Source organism: Cupressus sempervirens, chromosome 11 (genome assembly GCF_028749045.1).
Source record: "Cupressus sempervirens isolate cs-2001-9-10 chromosome 11, ASM2874904v1, whole genome shotgun sequence".
NCBI classification, from domain to species: Eukaryota; Viridiplantae; Streptophyta; class Pinopsida; order Cupressales; family Cupressaceae; genus Cupressus; species Cupressus sempervirens.
The window spans coordinates 611,063,940-611,072,400 of record NC_143128.1 but is presented as its reverse complement, the minus strand read 5'-3'; the positions used below and the strand labels follow the sequence as shown (position 1 = coordinate 611,072,400).

Below are 8,461 nucleotides of genomic sequence, written 5' to 3'. Positions count from 1 at the left end.
CATTTTTTAAGGTCATAATTTCAATACATATCCTTCAATGCAGTGCAGGCATACTTCTTAACTGAACAACTTTTCAACGCCCCGCTTGCAGCTTTTCTCTATAGAGACATTTCAAAGCTTGACTAAAATAATTTTTTGTGGTCATAATTAATTTAGCTTTTCGAAATGTACATAAAGATAACTAATTTTTGCGTGGTTGAACAGGCAAATGCATCTCCCCCATTCTTAAAAATTGAATGAATCAACGACTTATCGCATTCACATTAAATTAAATAGCCCTGTTTGTGAAAGAATTGTTAAGGGGGAGACAAAATGCAGATCGCCTATAATGAGAAGTATCCAAAGTTGGTCTGTGTTGTTCTGTTATCATATATTTTTTGCAGTGCAGCGCAGAACTGCAGCAAGAATAACGCAAGCACTGAATTCCAGAATAATCTTGAAATAGTTTTTGATAATCTTGTGGACAATACATCATCTTCAAATGGTTTCAATACCTTATCCTATGGCCAAAGTCCAGACACAGTTTATGGTCTCCTCCAATGTAGGGGAGACGCAACTGCGGAAGAATGCCTCAGCTGTTCACAAGAAGCAAACAGCTCCATGCCCAGTGCTTGTAAAAATGTACGCAGCGATAGATCTATGCTAGACAAATGCTTCGTACGCTATGAGAACTATTTCTTCTTCGGAGAACTAGATACCAATACACAAGTTGCTTATAATACAGCGAAGGTTACAGATGAGCCTGAGGAGTTCAAGGCAGCCGTTAAGGAGCTTTTCAGCAATCTATCTGAAAATGCTATCCAATCCCCAACACGATACTCTTCTGGATCAAAACCCACCACTACATTTTATACGATAAACGGCCTGCTGCAGTGTTGGATAGATTTAACTTCTGTTGACGACTGCAATACATGCTTGAAATACGCAATTCGTCAGCTGTTGGATGCGACGTTCAGGGCCGATGGACCTTTTCAGGGAGGAGTTGGCTGGTGCGGAAGTTGCTTTGCTCGTTTCGAAACGTATTCCTTCTTTCATCCCGCCCCTCCACCGCCACCGTCTCCCGTTCAACCGCTTTCTCCACCACCGTCACCGCCGCCGACTAGTAATATGCTTCTCAATTATCTTACAAGTTAATTTCATTCTTTATCGCAATCTATCGAATTCTACAACAATGAAAGTGACTTTAATATTTAATTAGTAGAGAAGTGTTATGGCTGCTGTTTCTAGTGCATTTTTATTGTTTCTTGATAACCTTTAAATGACCAGTATCAAATGACCAGATTAGGGTTTAATATTGTGCTTTGTGAACTTAACGTTCCCTATATTTTCCTTGAGTACTGACCGCTCACATTTATCTTCTGTGCAGAGAATTCATCAAATAATCTCGGTATGGCCGTGTGTATTTCAGGCGGCTTGTTGGTCATGTTACTGTTATGCATCTTTGCAATCCAAAGAAAACTCAAGCCCGGCGCATTATGGAAGCCAGCCATCTTAAGGAAAGGTACATTTGCAGGAATATTTGGTTGAATTTTTTGTATACGTTTTTATAAACAATGTTTCTCTTCGTTATCTTCAAATTGTTGTGACTAACATATCATTTTCATTTCCACTTAGATGAAAATTTGTTATTTTCCCTTTCTTATATTGCATTTGGATCAGAGATATTTATTAAAAGTTGTTAGTTTTCTTCTTATCCAGGGAATCTAGATGGTGAACTAGATTCAGAGATTGGCGAGGAGCCTGAGATAATCTTTAATTTGGAAAATATCAAGACTGCAACTTGCAACTTCCATGAAGATAACAAGCTTGGAGAGGGAGGCTTTGGTTCTGTATATAAGGTAAGATCATTATTTTAACAACAATTAAAATATGATAATCAAGAGTTGAACTGGTTTCTTTTTTTTGGAAGTTTCAATTTTGGTAGTTGGTCTTTATTCATAAAACTAGAATTCTTGTGTAGGTCTGTTTTTAATTTAATTTTGATGACAAATTTCTATACAACTTTAGATTTTTCCAAAGAAAAAAAAGAAAAGAATAAATTAATAGTTAAGTTACATAATTCAAATATTTTATAATTATTGTGTATTGATTTGGCTTTGAGAGATCTGTAAACTGTTCTCCACATTATAAAATAGATAAAAAAAGAAATAAATAAAAATTTTATGTAACTATAATATTTTATCTTTTTTTCTAATTTGCATGCAGTTTTAGATTTTTCCCAAGTACAAATGTTTTTCATAGTTATCCTAATCTGAAATAATTTTATTCATTGTTTTGATTTTGAGAATACACATAGACTAAGTTTTAGATTTTCTCAAATAATTACAAATACTTTTCTGCACTGTCATTGTTTCAAATAAATTTGTTCAAATATTTAATTTTATTAAAATTCCTTCTAATTTTTATTAAGAATTTGTCTATAATCTAAAATTTTAACATATAAATATAAGTTATTATATCTACTCTTATTATTTCTATATATTTGTTCAAATATTATCTGGGGTGTGCTATTCACAAACTTCAATAATGATCTAGTCCATGATTTATTTATTTTTTGAGAAAAATGTCAGAAAAGTCAGTAGAAAATTATATTAAATATAACACAAGAGGCACATAGTCAATCAGAAAGAATAAAAAATAGACCTCAGAGAAACCGCCCAACCTTAGTTAAAGTCTTTTGATTTTTATAGAGTCCATAGCTTTGAGTTTTAACATATAATAAAAAATTATTAGGTGGGCTCATTGTTTTCCATTTATTTGTAAAAATATTTATTCCAATCTGTATTAGCTACTCTCTGAGTATTAGAATATTCTCCATACATGAAATAACTTTTACCACATAAAGCTAGAACTTTATTTTATGTAGGCTTTTGAAAAATATAAATCACCTATGACAGGTATTTTCTAGAGGTTTCTTAAAGTTTGTAAGTATGTAAGCATTTAACCATTAGATCTATGCCTGATCATTGTGGATCATGAGCAGATGTGAGGTTTTCAACATTGCTGTAAGACTAAATATATTATATATCTCTGTACTTATTTCAGACTCTGTCTAGAGTCTTTATCAACACTCCATCCACCACCTACTATTGGATGGTTCTATTTTTCAAAGAAAATAAAAGTGAGGAAAGCCACTGCAAAGATTAAATTAAATATAAAACAAGGAAAAAATAGTTAATCAGAAATAGAAGATAATGATAGAGACCACCCAAGAATCTTGGAAGAACAGAGCATAAATTCTAGTTATTCCAAATCCAAAGCCATAAGCTATTATACAACTCTAAATCAGATGTTTTACAAAATTCATCCTCGAAAGATATACTCAGATATGTTACTTTTAATCAATTCTAAAGAGAGATAAATTGTTTTGATTTTCTAGCCAATCATTTGGGAAATGGGAGGAACTTATACTCTGATAATCCTTTTCTGCGGGAGAGTTGGTGGATCTATTGATTATTTAATAGGTTTTTTTTGTCATAGATAGTCTCTACCATTATAATGTGATTTTGAGTTCCCTGGCCTGGTGTTCATCGATAAGTAGAAATTTAGTTAGTATATTTGCTAACCTATTTTTTAGGGGCTACCCCTTTAAAATTATATTTGTTAACCCACTTTGGAGAAGATTTTTCCTAGCTGATCTCATAAATTATTTTGTAGTTGAGAGCTTAGTACTAGATTGCTTTGCAAAACATAGTAAGTTTTTAAATAAATTTCCAATGTTATCTTTCAAAAGTGTACAAAATGAGCTAGGGCATTAGTGAATTGAATAGTTATCCTTGTTATGTTGTGTGACCCCTCTCATAGTAGAATTCATGCTCTATTATATTAGATGTAATTATAAGGATTGTAGGGGCTGGATTATAACTTTGCCTAATAGATATCTAGAGATCAAAGTGGGTGGTTAGTTAAAGAAACATTCGTATTCACTTGAGCCACAATATCTTCAAAAAATCTTTCTTCAATCCCCAATACATACATTTGAGGGAATCTAAGGCCCCTGGAACATCCCAAAATTACTGATCTAAATTAAACGAGGGGTAACCCAAAATTTTTAATCTAATACTCTTTCCCGTACATTAGCGTCTCCAGCTTGTAATGAGTTCTCTAAGATACATCCACACTCAATGAATCCTGTATAAATACCGTCCATAACAGCTCAAATATTGTCGACAAGTTTCTGAGAAAGAAATTTTTACTTGAATCTTATACGAATCATTGAGCAATCCAATTTGCTTTAAATTTGTTACCAAGGTTTTTATCTTAGTCCTTAGTAAGTCATTTAATAATGCCATTGTTAATATTGTTTGAGAGTAAACCCTTGTGGATAATCTCCAATTATATTTGGAAAATATCATTGCTTCTCGAATAATTATTTATAGTTTTCTAAGACTTTCAGGTGGCAACCCATAAAATTTAGGCGAGTCATTACTTTTAACTGCTTGAATAGAAAAAGTTTCACAGAAGTTAATAGCAATATCACATTCTTGACTATCTCCCACAAGAGAATAACACACAATTGAATCTATATTATTTTGGATTGAACACACAAATAACTTTTTGATGTAATGATCAAAGATCAATTGATGCGAGTCTTTTCTTTTTCAGAGCGCAAAGCTTTTTGTGGGTACTTGGCATTTGTATTATTTTAAATATTAATACATGTAAGTTTTTAGAATGAATAAACATTATATTTAAAGATAAAATTGTTAAATATTCAAAGTTAACATACCTTTTAATTTAATTTTATATTTGGTGTATGATATTTAAAGAAGACCAATTTATATATACTAGTAGTCTTTAACTAGAAAACTTAAACATCATAAAATAACACTTTGATTCCTAAAATAAAGTATTAAATAATCAGAAGTGACTTACTTTTTAGACTTAGTCTTTCCTCAAAACCATTGTCTTTAGCTTGAACATCATTAGTTTCTTCTCAATGATCTTTTTCCTCCATTATAAGAAATTTGAAAGCATATTTTTCTCAAATAAGAGTTCTACATTCCTTAAATGTTTATAGTGTGACAGAAGTTCAATATTGAAGTGTTTTCTTTTATGTCAGGGGACCATGCCTAATGGAAAGCAAATAGCAGTAAAGAGGCTATCCATACAATCATCGCAAGGGAAGAAGCAATTTCTAAATGAGGTTAAGTTGGTGGCAAAAATTCAACATCGTAATCTTGTGAATCTGCTTGGATATTGTGCAAAAGGAGCAGAATGTTTGCTTGTTTACGAGTTCTTGCCTAACAAGAGCCTTGACAAAATACTATTTTGTAAGTTAATTTTTGCTAAATACTAAACACTTATCATATAATATTTTTTTTTTAGTTAAGAGTCACTTATTATGGGTTATGGATTTAAGAGTCACTTACTATGGGTTATGGATATAGACCCTCAGCGGAGCCAAGAACTTGACTGGCCAAAGTGTTTGAATATCATACTTGGTGTAGCATGTGGGCTTCTTTATTTACACCAAGATTCTCAATTGCAGATCATTCATTATGATATCAAAGCGAGCAATATTATGCTTGACGAAAAAATGCAACCAAAGATTTCAGATTTCGGTCTAGCAAGGTTGTTTAATTTAGAGGAGACTCATGTCAATACAATGGTTGCAGGCACATTGTAAGAATTTAAATTTTTTTACATAAACATAATAGTTTAGTTAAGTTTATCAAATTTCTATAAACATTTAATTTTTTTGAGATCTATCGTATGACTATTCTTATCATCAAGATTATACTACATATCTATAAAGAAGATCATTTTCCTTTGCTTAGGGCTGATGACAGATTATAAAGTAAGATTTCAAAAATTGATACCAAAAACTGTCACACAATCAATCTTAAAAAAATAATTTTTTATTAGTTTTTGTCTCCTTCAACAACATGTTAATTTAATAATTGTTCTCAATTATGCAGGGCCTATATGGCACCAGAGTATGCTTTTAATCGTCATCTATCAAAGTTGATGTATACAGTTTTGGTGTTGTAATTTTAGAAATCATTTGCAGAAGAAAGAACAATGATAGTAGATTATCCGAGGAATTTCAAAGTCTCTTGGAATGGGTAAGGTAAACCGAAGTTAGGAAAATATAGTTTATTTTATATATGTGAATTCTTATGTGATTATTATGCAAGTATGGAGATATTACAAAGAAGGAAATATCATTGAGATAATTGATAAATCCATGTTAAATTGTTACTCCGATGAACAAATTGATAGATGCATTCATGTGGGCCTTTTATGTACACAAGCAAATCCAGTGCTTCGCCCACCAATGATAAATGTATATGCAATGGTTTCCAATGCTTCTGTCACCAACTTACCAAATCCTACAAAACCTGCTTATCTCAGCATTACACAAGATAATGTTCCACGACATGCATCAACATCAACATCTGCAAGCACAACCTCATCTACTCTATCTATTGCTCATTTGGCTTACACATCTATCAATGATACATCAATAACCGATTTGGGCCCAAGATAATTTCGTGACTTTTTCTAGTGTAATGATAATACCAAACTATGCGAGACAAATCCTTATGATACTGAATTGCAATAATTTTTCTATTATGGCATCCATAAATCAACAAATATTAAATTAACTTATGATAGATCTTTATGTTTTTCATGAATATACGCCTTTTCTCGTGCCATTATTATCATTTCTTTCTACTTATTATTTTATTTATTGAGAAAATAATAAAGTATTATTTTTAATACTATCGTTTATAATTAATTGACCTTAATTCTTAATTTTTAAAATAATGAATATGATTACATTTTTTATTTCTATATAAATTTTTTAGAAAAGAAATGTGGAATATTTTGAAGTTTTTAATATTAATTGATATTATTGTCTAATTAGTTAATATTAAGTAAATTCTCTATGTCAGCTTCCAACTACCTTCTATTTATAAGTATTTTAACAATTAATTGATCAATATTTTTACTCTCAAAAAAAGTATAAGAAATTAAAATCCAAGTGTTTAGTCTTATAATGCAAGCAATTGCAATTTGGTTGTTTGTTATCTCATTGTATTTGATATGGGAAAAGGTGTTGGGATAATATGAATCACATGATTTTACGAGACTACCTGTAGAAATTGTCTTATGATTCTTACCACTTATGTTTTCAGTCATTTAACAATATAATAGGCTCAACCATAATTAGTTTTTCCACTTGCATAAATTAATTTCCATTCAATTCCATACATGTGTTAATGTTTACAATACAAGTGCTTCTAGATGGGTTTGATCACTTATATCCAACCCATCATTATATTTTCTATTATACAAATTGTACTTTGAACATCATAAATAATATAAAAGCAATAGTAGTCATTGAAGCTAACTTCTTCCTATAAAAATCTTAAATGGTACATTTAATTTTATTGTATTTTTAAAAAAAATTTGGTTACAATTTGATTGCTTCTAATTATTGTTCTAGCCATTTAGTTCCTTGGAAACAAACAATTAAAAAGTTAGATAACCAATCATTAGAACATAACCCTTCCCTTATACAAATTATAAATCAACATAACTATAATTAGCACCCCATAATAAAACTAAAATCATCAAATCTGTTGTACCTTATATTTGCTTTTATTGTGAAGGATTAACAATATAAATAGAAATACTTTACAAATTTTAATAAGAATACAAGTGTGAAAATGATTTTGTTCAAGATAAATTTTTTTAAATGTGACTATAACATTGTAAAACCAATTGATTTTGTATTCCATCTAGACGTTTGTGGAAACAAACCTCCTCCAATCATGTTCAAAAGAGAAAGTAGATTCAATCCCAATGGTAGCAATTATACATTTTCTTACGCTCACATTGTCACATCTATTTAGATATCCATCAGTTTTCAATGCTTTGTACTCTTTGTTTACATTACTCATTATATAGTTATGAAACTTTTCCAGAGTAGATTTATGTCGATATATATATTGAGCAAGACATATTAACTATTGTTAACTTTGTATTGACTACTTTCACTAATTCATTTATGGTCAGTTCAAGCACTTAATTGGAATGGTATACTGATTTGTTGGCATGCAATAGATGCTAACTGTACTATTTACCTTTATTGTATTTACTTGTATATATATTTTTTGTTGGTTTACACTCTATCGGCTCAAGTGATAATAAATATTAATTTTAATCTTTTTTTTAATAGACAAGATCGAGCATTTTAACATCTAATTTTCATAATGACATCAAACTACACAGATCCATTCTGTTAGCTTATCCGGGATCTCAAATAATAGTTTCCCTCCGCATAATTTCACACTAAAAATTATTTATGATACTGCTTCTTAATCGTTTGCACTATTTTTTAAATCAATATCAATATCGATCTTACTTCATAAATGTAAGGTCTCCCATTGACATCGTTACCGCAAAATTTGAAGTACATATTACACATAATATGAATTGACACAGACAA

General features: G+C 30.5%; 1 pseudogene; it reads left to right on the top strand.

Annotated features, from left to right (window-relative positions):
- Positions 1 to 312: 312 nt before the first annotated feature.
- Positions 313 to 6,576, top strand: LOC149531166 (cysteine-rich receptor-like protein kinase 8; annotated as a pseudogene).
- Positions 6,577 to 8,461: the final 1,885 nt, after the last annotated feature.